General features: G+C 40.3%; 1 protein-coding gene across 2 annotated transcripts in view; it reads left to right on the top strand.

Moving 5' to 3' along the window:
* DGKI (diacylglycerol kinase iota) overlaps positions 1–14019 on the top strand; it is a 452274-nt gene that overhangs the window by 414628 nt on the left and 23627 nt on the right. The window lies entirely within an intron of this gene.

Here is a 14019-nt window from a genome sequence, read left to right as displayed (position 1 = left end):
CCCCCGTCTATATAGTCTCTCAATAGCATGGCTAAGTTTTGAGCTAATGTTATAGGAAATCTTGATTCTTTTTGTTGAAAGGAGACCTCATAATTATTGGGTTAGAATTGGTCGTTAAAAAAGAGATTTTATTTTTTTCTTCTCGTATCAGTGAGCAGTACCCTTGACACAGAAGAACAATTTAAAGTTATATTCTTGTCCACTTCTTTTACCTCCATACTTCCATAATCAAGGAAACAGGGATCTCATTTCCAGTCAGTAGCACTCAATCTTAAAAAGGTAGAATTCTTGAAAGGTAGCTATTTCCTTAAGAAAATATCACATAGGAAGAGAATTATTTTATGACCAGAAGAGTAGAGTGGATTAAGAAAGTTAGATGTTTTTCCTTTTTATTTTCTATAAACTATTTTTTAGTAAAATGTGATAAGTAAGCTTGGCTAATGATACAGATGGAAACATCTGCAGATCTTTAATTGCCTTGCTAGGCAGAGTTTCCAATATTGGCCATCGCAGTATGCCACTTTGCAATGACCTTGGGCTAGCTAATGCAGAGTCGCTAGAGGGTTTTTTGTTTTTGTTGTTTTGCCCCCAATTCAGTTTATGACTGTGGAATCCCCTATTGGCTTTTGTATTTAGATTCAAACTTTTTAGTGCTCCCTTTTGAGGTTCTTCCTCACCCTGGTTTGGTTTACTTGCTTGAATGAATTATTTCTACTTCCTGCTTGGGGGGGCCCTCTCCAGATCCCATCTCCCTTGTATTCACACAGCCATATGGCTTATGTACCCTCCTACCATCTCTCTGGCAAACCATCTTCATTGTCCTTCATTCCAGCCCCTCCTCTGTGCTCATTAATTCTGTGTTTTCGAACCACCTCCATCGATTCTAAGGACAAACAATGATGAACTTTTCTAACAACTCAAATGCCCGTGATTTATCCTTCCCTATTCGCTGACTGGTTTTTTGAGTGTATTCCAAATTTTTTCTCCATGGGTGGTGTTGCCCTTCTTATTTAACTCTATACTCAATGAATAGAAATGTTGCCCCATTCTATGCCGTGCCCTGGCACAGACCTGATTCCCTCTATACAAGTCTCACTGTAACATTTGCTGTAGTATGTGGTGTTGGCAAACAGCACCTTCCAGTACAAATCTTTGAGTTCCATTGTAGCCTCATTAACATTGTTCCCTCTTGTAGAGGATAGGTTAGTGCTGGTCCTTTTCCAAAGAAATTCAGTTACTAATGTGCTGAAAAGATGGCCTTTTATGGTGGTCTCACTGGGCGCTCCCCAAAGGCTGTGTGAAGGGAAAGGAACAAAAATGACAGCATGAAAAAAAGAAAAAAAAAAAAGATGACAGCATGCTTTTCCTTGGCTAGTCTTTCACATTTCCTAGGAAAACAGACAATCACTGCTGATTAAAAACAAAATAAAACAGAACAAGCAAACAAAACAAATCCCCCCACCCTGGGCTTTCCAAAATCAGGTTGTATTACTTTAGTTCTTTCCTGACCCTACTATTCTCTCTCATTCCCCCTTATTAAATATGACTATTGACTGTAACTGTATAATCCTTTGATCCTTTTGGGTTCTTTGGAATGCGCTGTTGGTGATCAGTATCTAATTATCTTTTGAAGCCTTATTATAGATGTCTGTGTGTGTTGAGGGGGGAGTATTCTTTACTAAGATTTACATACAACTTTGCTTTACATTGCCTTTGGCCTCAGAGAATATTTAAGTTAAAGTATTTAAAACACTGCAAAATAGGAAAGTAACAGAAAAAAAGGAGAGAGGAAGGGATGAAGGCTAATCTCCTGGTTGCTTTTAAGTGAATGGGTGGGAAGAGGTCATCAAATACCGTTGTGTCGTGGATCCTCCAGCAACAAATGAAGCTTTCATAGATCTCATTCCTACAGATACATCACCTGTCCTACAGGTAAGTGTTTAAAAAGGGAATGGGAAATGACTGTCTTGGTCCGCGTGTCGTCATCTGTGAGAGCAGAGATGAAGAATTGCGCTGGCTTTATAAATTTTACTGTTTATTTAAGCTCTTTACTCTGTAGAATGATATTGTCTGGGTTACCCATATAACCAAGGGGCTGGCAGGTACATTGGCAGTTATTGTAGTACGGTCCTTATATAAGGATCACTGTTATTGTTACTCCATTTGTCTGTGTTCTACTTAACTAGAAACCCTAATAGCCAATGAAAACTTTTCACCCCATCTGCTCTACCTAAAGCTTGTTTTTTATTTTGATGGCTTTCTCTTGCAAAGAACTGGGTGGGTGCTGGCAACTGAATCACGGTCTTAGACTGAGCCTCTCTTGTCACGAGTACCAGTTGCAAAATATTAGAATACGTTGTTCCTTTTTTAGGGTGGTTCCTAGAAGTTAATCCTGGATGTGTTACTTCAACCTGTACGTTCCAGGATCTTGGAAGCATTTTTCCTGTGTGGATTTTTGTTTGCCCATGATGCCCATTATAGCTCCTTAGCCTGTGCTGTCCTGGATAGAGCTGGGAAAATAGTCATCAGTCCAGCCCCTCTTTTTCAAAATAATGAAGTTAACTAAATGCTTCCTTCCTCATTTTGCCGGCTTTCTGTGTCAATTCTCTTTTCCTGGATGCTCTGAATTTTAGGGTATGACTTTCTTAGCTTCAGGCAACATCCCTTCTTCCAGTCAGTGTAACTCCACACGATACCTATGAGTAGTTCATTACCACGGCATTTCCTTTCCCTGGTGCTGCAGCTTTATTTTCTGCACCTTCCCTCATCAGAGCTAGAAAAGTATGGGGCACGGAGACAACTAAACCTGCATCCCTCGTGGCTGACCAGGGAAATGTTGGGAAGAGAGGACCTCGTTTCATCACCTAGCGACACCGTAGTGCTATCTGACAGTCTGTACAGCCACATAGGGGGGCAGTGTGGTCCCCTGCTGGGGAGAAAAGGCTCCCTCGTCAGCCTTTCACATGCTGGGCTGACAGCCTGGCTCTATTACACAGTAGCTACGTGCCCTTGAGCAACTGTCAACCTCAGTAAACCTCAGTTTCTTCATCCTTCAAATGGGGGTGATAACAATAATACCACATATCTAGTCGACTTACTGTGAGGATTAAATTGGATAATATGGGGAAAGCATTTAGCTCTATGCCTAGCACATAGTTTGCTTGCAGATATTAACAAAAGAAAGGGACAGAGCAGGAGTGTAAAAATGCAAGAGAGAGAGCAAGAAAAACTGTCAATGTCAAATAACGAAAATGGGAATATATTTTTCTATAAATAGACCCAATAGATCTATTTGCATGGACTTAGGACTTTATTTAAGCCTATTGTTTTATAAATTTACTGGAACTAAACATCTCCTTCAGGGAGCCCAATGGACAGAGAAAGAGTTGTGTCATTCTGGGCAGTGGTCACTTGAACGTGGATGGTAGCATCAGGCAAAGACAAGAGCCTTGTTCTTGGCGCGGGAAGGACCAGGCATTGCCTCGGCTCTGCCTTTTGCAGGTTGGGTAACCTTAGGCAGGGCGCTGCTCTCACACCTTGGTGTCTACACTGAGTAGGCTGAGCTGGCTGACATCTAAGGCTCCTTTTGTTCAATAGATTGAGGCATCTAAGCGAGGAAAGAATATTGGACAATGAAACACATGAGGCAAAACCAAAAATGTCATCTGCCATTTTGGAAAGGTATTCTGGAGACACCTCTGCCCTGCTAGCGTATGGATTCCTGCAGCTGAGTGCCAGGCAGTTATTTCTGCTTGTGAGGACAAACAGCACTGCTATTTTCACACCTCACCATGTACCCAACTTTCGAAAAGACGGACACCTGACTTTGCAAAGCACATAAATGCTGCAGGCAGCTTTCACACTGGCAGCTTTCTTTATCAAGGTAACAAAATACATTACTATTTAATTATGCAGCTTCCAGCTTCTCTCCTGACAAAGCAAAGCCCCACGGCTTATTGAAAAAGGGATTTGTAAGCAGCCAGAATCCACTCAATTTTGCTCAGTCTGGTGACATTCCCATCCCCTCTTTTCACTCTAGGAAGTGAAGGCAGTTATTTCAGCCACTGCGAAAAAATTAGAGTGGTGTTTTACAAGATGGCGAAAAAGTCGTTTAAACCATACCGTTTCTGCAGCAGTTGGCTGTTTCTCCGATCACGCGTCTCTCTGTTTCTCCTATCTTCCCTAACTAACCCTGAGGGCTTCTTCTCGTTCTTGGAAAGCGTGACCCATCCAAAGACGTTCTTCTTCTGGTATTGATTTCCCAGCGAACTTTCCTTTTTTTCCTCTTCTCTAGATTTAAGCTCTTTTTATCTTCGAGGAAAAGAGTGACAGGCATGACCAAGGTTGTATTTGGAAAATGGAGTTGCTGAGTGATTTTCACTGACATTTTTTTAAAAAGTCTTTGACCTCACATTGCTCTCTGAGTCTTGGAAGCACCCTCTTTTTACTTCTCTGACTCATTTCTCCCTGCCTCCCATTTCAGCTCTCCTTTATCAAGTGAAACTGCTTATCACTTTGTCCTCCATGGCTCTATGCTGCCGGTCTTCTCTATAGAGAACTCTCCTCCCATCTTTTTGCCAATGCAAATCTTCCCTTTTTAAACAATTTCTAACAAATTCCCTAGGAAATCATTCCATACATCACCCTACTTCTTTAGCAAGCAGAGCTACATGTGGTTGTGTACGTGTACACACGTTACTTTATAGGTACCCTTACCTTTCTGTCTTTAGAGTATATGAATCCCTAAGAAGAATGAAGGTTTAGTTTTATTTTTTTCTGTCTTAGCAACTGGACAGTAAAATCTGCTCTTTAATAAATATCTTTGAAGTTCAACTCATATACTGAAGCCTTTTCTACTTTGTATCTTATCCTTTGAGCAAGCTTCAGAACTAACCATTTGCTTTATAATTCTTGCTTCTAAGGTGCGATATTGCTTAGTCAACTTAGCATAATATTGAAGTGAAAGTTAAAACTTATTTTTTCATTTCTCTGAAGTAAAATGCTTAATTTTTCTGTGCTTCCAATTAATATCTGTCATATGTTGATATGGGGAAGAGCCTAAATTAGTGTTTTTCTTATAACTTAATTGCAGATACAAATGATCTTGTCTGTCTTCACACTTACAAGTAAGGACAAACTCTAGAAATTTTACCTTTTTCGAAAAAGGTACACTTTTGCTGTATGTGCGTTTTGCTGGTATGTCTCTGAAAGTGTCTTTTGCTGTGTCAACTCCTCCTTGGCTTTATTTTGTTCCAGGGAGGAGTGTTTTGGCTAAACCTAGCCTTCTTCTCAGTTCCAAAGGTCTTTACCTGACAGAGTGGTCACTGTGCTGCTAGGAGATGATAAGGTACTTAACGGACATCCCGATGACCGGATGACCTATAAACCTATCATCTTTTTGAGCTCAAGAGCACAGTCATTTGTACTTGGATCTTGGCCTTAAACACCATTTCCCATGCAGTCTTGATATTTGGTTAAAACCGATAACCGTCCATCACTTTCAGGCCCTGTCAGATCTCCTTGCAGCTATCACTGAATGAAATGTGAGCGCACTTCTTCAACCTAAGATCCTCTTAGAGGTCCTGAAGGACAGTACTAAAATACATCACATGAGTCCAAGGAGACCCATCACAGGAGGAACGCCAGCCTGACGTTGAGGGAAGGGATGATGCCGAATCCCTGATGCTCTCGTGAAGATCCTCAGCAAACGTCATTAGGACCTGAGGCCGGCAGCTCCTCTTCTCCTTGGCACCGTCCTCTCATCTGTGAGGCTAACGAGGACCTTGTCTATTAGTTCTTCCATTTCTCTTACCCTCTCAGGATTATGCTTTATCATCCAAATGCCAGGAAAGCAAAAATAAACAAAGTTTGTCAATCTAAATTAAATTCTCTCAACATTCTAGGGATGAAGGACTTTTGGAGAATACTGGAACTTTTTTTTAATCTCTTACATTGCTAAAGCAGTTTACAGCGCGCTAAGCATTTTAGTAGGTATGACTTTATTCGTAAGGAGAAAGAGTGTTATTGTGTACTATAATTATTTAGGGTTCATGAAGTTAGTAAGTTGTAATCAGATTGAAACCCTTTACAAATAGGAAAAAACCTCCCTGTGGATGGAAGCTCAATGTTTATTGAACAAAAATAGTTGATAGGATTCTATATTACTGATGCTAAAAATGAATTTATATTTTTCTAGTTTTATGGGAATAATTGGGTATTCCTTTAGAAGATGGTACTACATAAAAAAGTGTGTCGAACCACTTCATCCAAAAATGATAATATTAATCTGTCATCACTAGAGAAAACATTAATTTTGAGCTGTATAGACTGTCAAGAAGGTATTTTCAAGAACTTCTCTGGTCCCCCAGTGACTAGTGTTAGCACGTATTTTCACAGTTGGTGGAAAGTAACATGTTGTGACTGTGGAAGAGTATGAACCCAATTGGCCCCTTAACTTGTGAACTTGTCTTCTCTAACCCAATGCCCAAAGCAGATTAATTAACCTATGACATTTGTTTTAACAGTGATCCAAGGCTTACTACCAATATCCTAGGAAGTAACATGCATTGTTGCTTAGTATAAGGCTCTCATTTGACCCATAATATAACCATTTCTGGTTTATTGAGATACTTACAATGGTGTGTCACGGCCTCTAATAAACACCACTATATACCTTAAAAAGATATGGAACTATTTGCAGCTCCAAATTTTACTGCCAGATGTAGCAGGGGCCAGTAAAGTAGGCTTTCTTCTATTCCTTAGAACGTCTTCCTTGACCCAGAGTTTGAAGAATATTGAAATGATAGCCAGCTGAATCACCAGACCATAAGTATCCACCAGGTAGTTAGTAAGCACTTCATATATTTCCTGTACTATAGAGTTTTCATTGAAAGGTGGAGTATGGATAAAACAAAGAGGAAAAAAATTAAAAACACAGTCCCTGTGTTCGTGGCTTAATTGCAGAGATGGGACTTAAACATGTAAAACAACCAGAGAACAATTTCACAACAAGAGATAAACAAGTGGGATGTTTGGGAGAGACATCTGGTTCCTGCACTGTTTATAGATCATTCCAGTGCTGTATAAGAGAAATGGAACTGACTGTTTCTGAAGGGAGCACGTCCTGGTCCTCTGGCAGCAAGGTGCACATTTTCTGCCAGGAGGGAACACTGGATGGGGGCTGTTTATTTTTTCTCCAAACAGGAAACCTCTTCCATGCTAATAGCAGCTTCAAAAAGATTGCTGTAGCAGATGGAAAGAACCCATATACATTCATGAATTCAATTAGCAGCGACTAATTGAATTTGAGGATTAACTCTGTCATTAGAGAGACACAAAACCTATTTATGTCTTCCGTCTCTGGTTGCACATGCTAAGAGGGATTTGGCACAGGTGGTATCTGAGTATTAGACCACTGTAGCATTGAATGGCCCTTAGATGCCACTGATGGGTTAATCCCAATGACGATGAGATGATAAGATGACAAACTGTGTGAGAGGTGTGCTCCGTAACCCTCCATTCCATATTTCAGCAGTGGAGGAGACGCCAGTCGGCAGAGCATGAGGAACATAGGACTCGAGTTCTGTGAGTGTTTGCCTGACTGGAGAAGAAAAAGAGGAGGGGCAGTCTCTTCTCACATCTGATGATTAAAGAGAGCTCACCTTATACAGAATTCCTAATTCAGTTCAACCAGCATTTGTTGTCTGCAGAGTCTTCTACTTGCCTTCCTCTTGCTGCTCCAAAAAGCTGGTCCTTCTGATAAGTAGTCTTCCACCTTTTCTTATTTATCTGCCGAGATACTCATGATGTAAAACAGATGACACTGTGTGCAGATACACTCCCATAGATCACACAGGTGACAGAAGCTACTGTTCTTGGTCAGTTCCCAACCCTAACTGAAAGTCAGCGCCAACCCACTGACCCCACGCACATCACGATACACGTGTGGGGTGTGACAGCTTGTGTTTTCCAAAAACAGCCACAGCGGTATCTCCCATCCCACATATTCTTCTTGCAGCAGGACTTTGACGTTCTTTTCATCGAGCTATGAGGTATGTGTCTCCTTTCCTTGAATATGGGCGAACTTAAGGCTGCGGCAGAGCGGACGTGACGCTGTGTGATTTCCAAGGCAAGGTGACTTCCACTGGGCTCCCTTGGAATGGTTGCTTTTGAAAGAGTCAGCATTTCAGGAGGAAGCCCAAGCAACCCGAGGAAGCCCGCGCGAGAGGAGTCAGAGCTCCCAGTTACCAGCTGTGTGTGTGATCTTCTGAAAAGTGGCTCTTGGAGCTTTCAGTGAAGCTGCCCCAGCTGATGCCAGATAGAGCAGATATTTCTGCTTAACCCAGCCCAAACATCAGCTTTTGAACAAAATAAATAATTGCCGTGTTAGAGCCACTGCGTGTTGGGATGGTTTGCTGTGCAGTAATAGGGAACTGATACAGGTTTATGTGTCATTATAAGAATAATCTTGAGTTTGTTCTAATGTATTATTAAGAACCCTTAGCATTCTAGCTATTATTAGCAAAGAACTTGGCATGTATCTTATCATCAATTGTCAAAACTTCCTTGAGGCCTAGATTAAAATGCAGAGGTCTTTAGAGATATCTAATTCCTCCTTTCTTTCACCTCGTCTTGGGTCTGTTCAGTATGACTAGGTAAAATAATATCAATTGTCAGTCATTTTCATGAGCTGCTTCCTCCTTTATGCCTGATTAGCATAATTCACGATAGTTATCCATTATCATTAAATGTGTGTTAGATTACCTTTGCTATGGTTCACGATTATATTAAATTCCATTTTGGGAGCTAAGCCTTCACAGTTTGTTGCTCATGTACCAGGGCTTGCTGCTCACAAAGTAGAAAAATTGGACAGAATGCTGCTGATAAGGAAAATGCAGGAAAAGCTATGCAGAAATACGTATCTCAGAGAAGTAAGCTCTTGGGCATCTGACAGTGCAGAGTCTCTGGTGGCTGAGCAATAAGTAATAAAGGAAAAGTGTGAAGACACCTGTCGTGATCAGATCAAGGGAATTGTGAACATGACATTCGCCGTAGGGATGCTTGTTATTCAGTGTCTGCTTTGGCATAAAAAGAGTTGCAGCCTAAAGCCATAAATTGACTTCATTTTCTATGCGATGCATTCATGAACCTTTTATTTGGGGTGGTTTTAATTTTTGCCCACCTTGCTCCAAGTTAAAGAAGAAACAGCATGGTGGAAGGAACTCTGACCTAGGAGTCAGAAATAATAAAAGAAAATATAAAAGAAATAATAAAAATAAAAGAGACAAGCACCCTTCTGTCTCTCAGCTGGATTGCTAACTATCTGTGTGACCTTGGAAAAGTCAATTTACTTCTCAAGCCCCATTTTCCTTATCTATGAAATGATAGGGTTAGACTAACTAAGGCTAAATAGAGCTCTGCAATGTGGAATATGGCTTCTGAAGCATTAGTTTTATGTTGTGATTCTTGCTTTGCAGATGTAAATATTTAGGAGTAAAAAGTATGCAGAACTTGGCAAAGCCGGATGTATATTTATGATTCTCAATGAATCAACTGATTTTTACCACCTAGGCCTCCACAAGCCATTCTTTGTTCAACAGTTTTTGTTGTTACATTTAATTTTTTCTTCCACAACTAAAAAAAAAGATTTAGATGACTGCTATCATTAGCAAGTGACAAACAATTCAGCAACAGAATATTAATTTTAAAACTGAAAAATAACTGAACATGAAAGATTAAAAATTTTAAATAGACATAAATGCTCAGGCTTGTGACTCTTTATATACAGCGTAGTTATTTTGGTTGATTTATTGAGATTTACAAACATACATGTGGCTTTGCCAAGTTCTGTATACTTTTTATTTACAAATATTTTTGTCTGCAAAGCAAACTTCACAACCTTAAACTATCCCTTTGGAAGTCATACGCCATTTTCTAGAGCTACAGTTGACCTTAGTCTAAACTTCTCATTTCATAGAAGAAAGTGATTCATTTCTGTGTAATGGTGTTAAAAACATCAGTATTCCATGGTGTTCTACACAGAAGACCACAGTGGTCAGAGTCGCTGTTTCTTGAGCTTACTTGCAAGGCAGAGTCTCAAAAGAACTGATTTTATCTTCATTTTCCTAATGAGAGAGCTGAAGCTTGGTCAATTGCCCAAGGTTATAGCTAGTTAATGGTACTCACAAGACTTAAACTCAGGCAGTATGATTCTAGACTCAATTAAAATATATTCCTTCCTAATTTGGATTTCTTGCCAAAATATCAGCTCTCTGAGAGGATGGGGTATATTTTGTACGGTCAACCTGGAACAGGGCCTGGCATGGCAGAAGCAGGCGAGCCAGCCAGTGGGCCCTTGGACTGTTTTCTCCCCATTGTGATTCCAGGTGATAGGAGTCATTTTTTTCCTTCTGTGCACTGATGGCTAAGGATGTCCGGGCTTTGGGGAGTCCAGGCCTAGGAGAGAGGCTGTGAGAAGGAAGACAGTGATTCCTTCCTGGTAGTCCTGACTTTTCAGTTCCAGCTTTCTCTCTCAGGATGTTTACTGTTTAGCAATTGATTGGAAGGCACAGTGCTGAAGAAAAAAATAAACCAGTTCTTGTGAACTAATGATTCAACTTCTAAACTCTAAAACTGACAAACTTTTCAGTTCTCTACCCCCTTACTTTCCTGTCTGACTGTCTAAGTTTATGTGATTTAATTGTCTGGGAAACTTAGTATCCACCTACTCAATAACCCTTGTGTCCCATTGGCCATTTGACTTCCCTTGTTCTTTCGAATTTGGGAGCACTGTTACCTCAGTATGAAGGAATTTTGGAAAAGGCAAGAAGGCAGGCTCAGAGCTGAAGAAATAATAAAGAATAATACTGTAATCATAACAACTCATTATTTGTTTTTAAGCTTGATCTTTCAGAAGGTTATTATCTGGAGTTGAATACTAATGGATTCAGGCTCTGTTTATGCAGAGCAAATCTTAAACAACAGTGTTCAGGAGGGAAGGACATTAATCAGAAGAGAAGAGGGCCTTGTGCCTAATAATGTTTGCATAATAGCTACCCTTGAGTGTATTGCTTGACTTAAAAATAAATATTCATGTTTTCTGTCTCCAGTACAATTGGAAATTATTTGTGGTTACGATTCTTTTATATGCTCTTCTATCTGTTCATGGGGACTTTAAATTGGGAGGCTGTAGGAAACCAAAAGACATAAATAAAAATGCTTTTGAGTGAGTCTGAGGGAGCAATGGAAAGCCGCCGTAATGGGGGTAATCCGGAGCAATTGAGCTGAGAGCAGGTCGTAACTCTGTTTGCAGGAGGGAAGGGGCGGAATCAAACTGGCATGTGTCAGGACATTTATACGATCCTCGATTTACTTTTAACGCCTCCATAGCTTCTCATTACTCTTGGGATAAAAATCCAGGTTCCTTCTCTTGACATAGAGGTGCTCCCTGGAGCACTCCCTTAGGAACTCCACAGTTATGACCTAAGACAACCCAGCCTCAGATGTGATAATGCAGAACTCTTCCCAGGGCCCCTCAGACAACATGACTCTTAACTTCCAAGTCCTTGTTCATATCTTCCCTTCATGTTTTAAGGATTTTCCAAATCTTCTTTGCTAATTAAATCCACTTATTGTGGAAGAGTCACCTTAAATTTCACCTCCAACAATCCTTTGAACTCCGCAGCTAGCATAAGTTTTCCTCCAGCCTCTCATTCATTCATTCATTCATTCATTCATTTTCAGGGCTCTTTCAATAGTATTTATCCTGGCGAATTTTTGTTATCATCCTGATTTATTGCTTATATGCACCAAATTTTATTCACTGGTGCTTTAAATTAGCGAATTCACTTTTCTTTTCTCTCCCCTTTGTTATTTCTTTTTTCTATTTCTTTTAAACTTGAGAAGTGTTCCAGTATGGTCTTGAAAACGCAGGCTCTACATTGCTAGGAACTTCTGCATGCAAGTTGCAAGGCTCTTCATTAGCTGCCTTCTCAGGCAATTTCCCTAACCTTATTTCTTTCCTAAATGGATAATCTACCACAGTCAAGAGAACATCCTACAGTATAAAAGCCCAGACTGAGTCGTTCTCCCAGACCCGCAATTGCTCATGCTTTCCCCTGCCTCTCCCTCCCCGTCCTCTGAGGCACAGCTGACATCTCGGGGTGAAGCGCCAACCATCCCACTGGCTCCTTCCTCCATGCCTCACTTCTGACGGGGCCTATGAACAGAGAGATGTCTGCTTGACTCCACCACCAATTTACCCTCATTGCAGCCTCCTTCTGAAGTGTTTGTATGTCTCTTTCATGTACTTATGTATAGTCACAAAAGTACTCTACCCCTTCTGTCAATATAACTTATCCTATTTAGAAAGCACTTTTTTGGTTTCATCTTTACTACAGAGAGGTAAGCAGGGCAGCTGTTAACCTTATTTTACATAAGAAAATTGGTTCAAAAAGTTTGAATGACTTCTTAAATTTACATATCTAGTAAATTATAGAGATTGGAATTAGACTCCAATCCAGTGCCTTTTCCACAACACTATAAGCTTGACAACCTTTAGACTGTTTTCTTCCATTTTCCATAAGCCTCACAGAGCCTAGTAGAGCTTCTACAGGGCGACCTCCCAGAGGGCACTGGACAGAGGCTGGGACTGGTCACAGGGACCCGCACTATGGTGCTGATGGGGCCACCGTTGGCTCTGTGCCCCGAGAGTCACTGCACCCTGAACCCCAGTGTCCCATCTATACTAGGAGGAGTGAGACACATTTCTTGGGTTCTTTGGATGCATAACATTTTATTAACTCCCTTTCTGTTATTTTTATCTCCCTTGCCTTCTCACTCCTTTTCTCCTTGCTCTCTTTTCAATCAGTTCAACAACTGATTGGTGTGCATTGATAGTGTACAAAGATCATTGTGCTGGGAGCCAAAGGGAGGTGAAAAAAGCAGATTGCTTACAGCTTGTTATGGAAAAGAAACATTCTTCCCTCTCTTTCCTGTTCTTCCTTTTTCTCGATTCTTCCTGCATTCTTCTTCCTCCCATATGCTCAAGGAACCCTCATCATTTCCACAGGTTTTCAAGGCTTCTGCTTTGGTCAGAGGGAAGGCACTCAGCCCTGGGCCACTGAACGAGTTTAACATGCCTGTGGTCCTTTGCCTCTGGTCACCCAGGGCTCATAACTGCTCACCATAAATGCTTCAAGGGCTTTGTTCAGTGACGGTCAAGGGCTCCATGTACTTTGATACCTGATACTACATTTTTGAAACAAGAAGAGTAAAATGACACTTTGAAAAATAAATTTTAAATCTTCTAATTTTTTTGGTGACTTTAAAGCCTTAAAATAATCTTTTTTTTTGAGCAGTTTTAGAATCTAAGTATTTATTCTTCTAAAGGGACCATTTTCAACCTAATACACATGTTCCCTTTAGGAACCATAATTGTCATTAGACACTCATGTATTCTTTGCCCCTTTTATCAGTTATATTTTCTCATTCCTCTTCTACACCCCACATGACAGGCACAGGTACTTATATTTTTTTCCCCTCGGCTACATAGTCTTACAATTACTTTAGGTTACCTAGGATTTCTAGAGTTCTTTCTATAAGAATCACCAATGAATTTTATGCTAAATATATGGTTATTTTCTTCAGAACATAATCAAAATATGTGTTTCTTCTTTACTGTCTCCTGTCCTTCTTTCCATAGCAGTAGGTACTTATTTATAATTATAAAACACACAAACAAAATTACTAGTGATTTTTGAACCCCAAAAGGACAAAGTAGAGGGAACTAGAAAGAAGGGACCAGAAACAATCATGATTAGGCACCTACTTTGCATCAGTGGATGAGTTAAGAACATTTAGATGATTGAATTAATCCTTTCAAGGATCCTATACAATTGAGACTTGCTGTTTTACAGATGTGGAAACTGAGGCTCAGAGGAGTTAAATAACTCGCCCAGTATTCCACAGCCTGTAAGGGTCAGGGCTAAGATTTGAATCCAATATGTGTGACTCTAAATT

The sequence above is a fragment of the Eubalaena glacialis genome, chromosome 8 (genome assembly GCF_028564815.1).
Source record: "Eubalaena glacialis isolate mEubGla1 chromosome 8, mEubGla1.1.hap2.+ XY, whole genome shotgun sequence".
NCBI classification, from domain to species: domain Eukaryota; kingdom Metazoa; phylum Chordata; class Mammalia; order Artiodactyla; family Balaenidae; genus Eubalaena; species Eubalaena glacialis.
The sequence above is the reverse complement of the archived record's forward strand: the minus strand, read 5'-3'. Positions and strand labels throughout refer to the sequence as shown.